Source organism: Oncorhynchus nerka, linkage group LG3 (genome assembly GCF_034236695.1).
Source record: "Oncorhynchus nerka isolate Pitt River linkage group LG3, Oner_Uvic_2.0, whole genome shotgun sequence".
NCBI classification, from domain to species: Eukaryota; Metazoa; Chordata; class Actinopteri; order Salmoniformes; family Salmonidae; genus Oncorhynchus; species Oncorhynchus nerka.
The window spans coordinates 21,655,852-21,661,851 of NC_088398.1; positions in this window are offsets into that span (position 1 = coordinate 21,655,852).

Sequence of the window (6,000 nt, forward strand, 5' to 3'; positions counted from 1 at the left end):
TTACAGTGGCCCTAACAACGCTGGCAACAATCACCAAGATAACATGGCTATGTAAACATCAAAGTTATGAATATGTATGGACATTTTCCAGAAAGAAATAGGACATTTTTCTTGGGCTAAGAATTCTCTCCTTGAGAATGGATTTCCACCTTTGGAGTAACTGTACACCACATTGGAAAACTAAAGGCCAGAGACGTTATGCTTTCATAGCACTAGGGTTGCAAAGGGTCGGTAACTTTCCCAGAAATTTCTGGAGATCTTCCATGGGAAGTTAAGCCCGGGAATTTTGCTTAAATTCATCAAAAAAGTTGGCTTGTAACAGTTAACCTTTTTGTTGTGGGATACACATAAGTCAATTCTAGGTCTTGTGGCATATTTTAGTAAAACCAACCCCAATTCAATGGAATTGCAACCCTGTGCATGCACAGTGCATTTTTCCATCAAATGGATCTTGCACACTAATGAGATGCTATTGAGCACACACTTCTACACTGTCTGAGCCAAGGACTACATGCTTTCTGGTAAGTTTTGATTACAATACTGGGTGGGGTGAATATATTTTATATGACACACATTATATTTTGTTAACTAGTAAATGGTAGCCTACAGCACAGTGTGTTTACATTATTTCTAACTTGTTAACAATTTCTGCTAGTTGGTTTTTGCTACCTTGTGGGTTTTAGCTTGCTTGACCCTGCTAACTAAGGAGCGTTAATTCACCTGTTTCCATACATGTTTCATTTTTAAAAATGAATCTTACCAAGGAGTTGTTTAATCTAACTGCTTAACTATTTTTCTGTACGTGGAATTGTATTCTGGGTTTTTTACTCCTTTTTTTCTAATCTTTATAGGAAAATGCCACGGGAACTATCTGATGTGTGGAGACATTTCACTGCAGCTAATGTAGAAGGAAAAGTTGTGTACATTTGCAAATACTGTGCCACATCATGTGTGAAGAATGCAACAAAGATGCTGAATCATCTGGCCAAGTGCATAAATTTCCCTCAGCGCTCACAACAAGCAACCTCTGACAAAAGTCCCTCTACTTCTATTCGAGGTGAAAATTAAATCAGACACCTTATCGATAGCATGAGCTCATGGCCCTCCTGGAATCAGGAGTTCCTCTTACCAGTGTCTGTGTTATTTTGCCCATCTTAATCTTTTATTTTTATTGGCCAGTCTGAGATATGGCGTTTCTTTGCAAATCTGTCTAGAAGACCAGCATCCCGGAGTCGCCTCTTCACTGTTGACGTTGAGACTAGTGTTTTGCCGGTGCTATTTAATGAATCTGCCAGTTGAGGACTTGTGAGGTATCTGTTTCTCAAACTAGACACTCTAATGTACTTATTTATTTTTTTATTTTACCTTTATTTAACCAGGCAAGTCAGTTAAGAACACATTCAATGACGGCCTGGGAACAGTGGGTTAACTGCCTGTTCAGGGGCAGAACGACAGATTTGTACCTTGTCAGCTCGGGGGTTTGAACTCGCAACCTTCCGGTTACTAGTCCAACGCTCTAACCACTAGGCTACCCTGCCGCCCCAGCTACCCCCAGCTACCCTACTTATCCTCTTGCTCAGTTGTGCACCGTGGCCTCCCACTCCTCTTTCTATTCTGTTTATAACCAGTTTGCGCTGTCCTGTGAAGGGAATAGTACACAGCGTTGTACGGGATCTCCAGTTTCATTTCTCAGAACAAGGATAGACTGATGAGTTTCAGAAGAAAGGTCTTTGTTTCATGCCATTTTGAGCCTGTAATCGAACCCACAAATGCTGATGCTCCAGAAACTCATCTAGTCTAAAGAAGGCCAGTTTTATTGCTTCTTTAATCAGGACAACAGTTTTCAGCTGTGCTAACATAATTGCAAAATGGTTTTCTAATGATCAATTAGCCTTTTAAAATGATAAACTTGGATTAGCTAACACAACGTGCCATTGGAACACAGGAGTGATGGTTGCTGATAATGGGCCTCTGTACGCCTATGTAGATATTCCATAAAAAATCTGCCGTTTCCTACACTGTATTTCCGATCAATTTGATGTTTTTTAATGGACAAAAATGTGCTTTTCTTTCAAACGGAGTGACCCCAAACTTTTGAACGGTAATGTATGTCTACATATGATAAGGTAAAAGGTTTATGTTTCGGTCTCCATATTATATGGTAAATATATCCAATGCAAAAAAAAACATCTACATTTAAATGGTATTAATATTAATTTCAGTTAATTCCCATATATTCCTGTTAATTCCCACAGAAAGATTCCACCTCTGAAAATTCCCCAAAATGTGCAACCCTACACAGCACCAATATTGGCTGTAGGGGCGACAACACCCTTGATAAGAGATGAGAGTCATCTGACGCTGACATCACACGGACAGGATTGGCTCTCTGGCCCGGTGGCCGGTTCCGTTCCCAGTGTGTGTCTGGGGCTTTATACGTGTGCACTGTGTGCCAGCTCTCTCAGTAGAGAGGGTGGCCGAGTAGAAAGCAGGGGCCTGAGGGCAGACTCTGTGTCAGCAGATAGTGCAGGGGGTGGGCAGGGCCAGGGGGAGGGAGTGAGGCATGCCTGGGCGACAGAGGCTCGCCAAGACCCACACTCTTTTGGCATTTTGGCAGGGGCGAGCAGCGCAATGAAATGATCCAATTTAAGCTGGTTAAGGAGCGCCGGAGAATATTCAAATATTTATTTTTGCAGGGCATTTGGGAAGCTGTGCTGCTCTGACTGCAGATCACCAAAGCCCAAGTTCTCCTCTCTAAGCTCCGACCGATGCCATTTTGATAGCCAGTTGGCCTCCAGTGGTGGAAAATGGATCCGACGATGGTGGCGTCGTTTTTGCTCTCTCTTCATTCCTCTCTATATCTCTCTTCATCCTTGCTCTTTCTCTTCCTTTTACATTCTGCCTGTCTTTTATTCTCTGACTGCCTGGGTATCCCTTTGTCAGGTTTCCTCTCTATCCTTCTCCTCTCTGCACCACTAGAGCTCACCATTGATTTTCTGACCAGTACTTCAGAAGTGTTTGTGACTCATACTGTATAAATATTGTCACAAATATTTTCACAAATTCCAATTTTAAGAAATAACATAAAGTCAATATTTGATAAAACACCAATAGAACATAATCAGAACAATATAAATTATGATACATACTTTCCCAATGTCTATTTACTGTAACTTCTGTATGTATATCAGTTTTGTACATCATGTCATTTTTTTTCAACTAAAATTATTTGCCACCATCTTCCTCAATGTCCAGTGCCAATCAGTCACCATGTGCTGTAGGTCTGTAACGTTGACATTGATGCCTGAGAGGGGAAACTTTGTAATGATCACATTTAATGTCATTATTGTTATTATCGTTATTATTACGTCTAATGAAGGAAATGCAGCCCTGGTTTTCCTCAGCAGAAATTTCACCATGGAAATAAATGAGTAAAAAAAGCCTTTATTGAATTACACTAAAAGCAATCTCAAATAAATGGGTCTTGAATATGTCTCTATATGAGCTGAAGCTTAGCATCCTGTAATTTCATTGTGCAGAGAGAGGCTAGGAACAGGGAGGGCAAAAACAGAGCCATGATACCGAGGCAACAGTTCAGTCTTATCAAGGCTTAGCAAAAGCGTTGAACATTACATTATTTGGTTTTGACTGCAATGATGAATATATAAACTATTTACTTACGTAACCTTTTAGCCTGTATGTTTTTTTTCTCAAAGCTTGCAAGGCCAACACATTGTACATTATTTCCAACAAAAACAGATACAAGTGATTCAGACTCATAAATACAGTATGTTTCCATTGTATGCGTGTCAATAGACCTCAACAATGATGTCAACACCACACAGACTTTTATATATCTGTCAACTCTACAAATACATGTCAACAATACTGAGAGTTAACAACATACTCACCTGGGGATTTCCCACTAACACAAACATAGGCCATGCATGGCGCTCATGTACATGAGACAGATCTAGACCTTTGACATGAACTATGTTCAAAAGGTTCAGGGCTATGGTCCAATGTGCTTGAATAGAAATAAGTCAAGTTACCATTAATGCATCTGAGACTTCAGTGTCAACCAGAGATGTAGAACAGCATAAACCTAGTTGGTGACAAGACCCTTTACCTGACTGCCACACGATAATAATACTGAGACTGTATGGAGTTGCTTGTCATTCTTGTCAGACTTCTCATGTTTATTTAAAAGCATGAGCTGACCCAAAGATGTTTGTAGAGGTGCTGACTAACGAATAGTCGCGCACTCCATATACGCGCCAAACAATTTAATTGTTGTGTCTGTGAGGGCAGAGTGAGTGTGTGTGTGTCTGTGTGTGTTTGTGTGTGTAAGACGCAGAGGTAATACACACACAGGTCATGCCTATCCATTAGTAAAGTGGGAAATTCACACGCAATCTTAATTAACATACAACAGCTTACTATAATAAACTGTTTCCTGTTTTCCACACAGTATCACCCAAATACTTCAGTCTTCAACAAGGAATTGAAAATGTTCTGAGACTTAATAACAGAGTGAGGAGAGACAGAAGAAAGCTCACACCAGGGGGCCTAAAATAGTAGGAAAGTGCTCAAAGCTCGCAATGAGAAGGCAGTTATTATTTGTTTACGCACGTAACAAATCAACCCATTTACCCTCTACTGACTCCAGGACCCCAGAGCATGCATCAATTCATTTATAACACAAAAAATACAAACAGAAGTTAAATTAATATTTACACTGATGTTGCCATGTCTTGTCTTAGTGCTGAGTACGTTTTACTCATCAACATCCAAGTTAACTGAGCCTTACTTTTACTGCACACACACTGTCACCGCTGTATCTTCAGCTAATGATTTATTAAAATAACATTGTTTTGAGTGCTGTAAAGAATTAAAACATTATTTTCAAACATTTTACTGCGTTGTTAGGAGCCAATAACATAAGTGTTCGCTGCACCCCTATAACGTCTGCAAAACTGTGTATGCGACCAATAAACTTTGATTTGATCCCAAGTTTTCTTTTTGTGTATAATTTCAAAAGAAGTAGGTGATGAAATGGGTGGGTACATTCAGCCAAACTAGACACACATGCAGCAATACCAGTAAATACCCACTGGGCACAGACGTTAATGAAACGTATCTATTCCACGTTGGTTCAGCGTAATTTCATTGAAATGATGTGGAAAAAACATTGATTCAACCAGTGTGTGCCCAATGGATATATTGTATTGGTCAGGTACAGGACATGTATCACTAGCCACTTTAAACTATGCCACTTTGTTTACATACCCTACATTACTCATCTCATATGTATATACTGTCCTCGATACCATCTACTGCATCTTGCCTATGCCGTTCTGTACCATCACTCATTCATATCTTCATGTACATATTCGTTATCCCTTTAGACTTGTGTGTATAAGGTAGTAGTTGTGGAATTGTTAGGTTAGATTACTCGTTGGTTATTACTGCATTGTCGGAACTAGAAGCACAAGCATTTCGCTACACTCGCATTAACATCTGCTAACCATGTGTATGTGACAAATACATTTGATTTGATATAGTGACACTGCCTCCAAACCATGATGGGACTACAGTAGAGTAGTTATAATATCAGTTACTTACAATAATACATGGTTGATGTTGTAAAGTTGCTATGTCATAGCAGGGTATAGTGGACCAATTCATTGAGAATAGGAGCTTGCATAAAAACAACTTAACTTTGTAAGATTTGATATAGGAGTAACCTCTGTTGACACAAAATATGGTCAAAATGGGTGGGATTATATTAGGCTGTCAATCAGTGACTAATTGAATCCAAGGAGAGCTTTTAGATTTAAATTAGAGAGGAGGTACTAACTAGGAACAAGGAGGTTGTTGATTAAAGGGGCAATATGCAGATGCTACATTAACTTTTGGACAAAATTTATTAATGATATGTACCCATTGATTATTGAAGAATATAACTTAGAAATGCTTCATGAGCTTAGTTCAACAGTC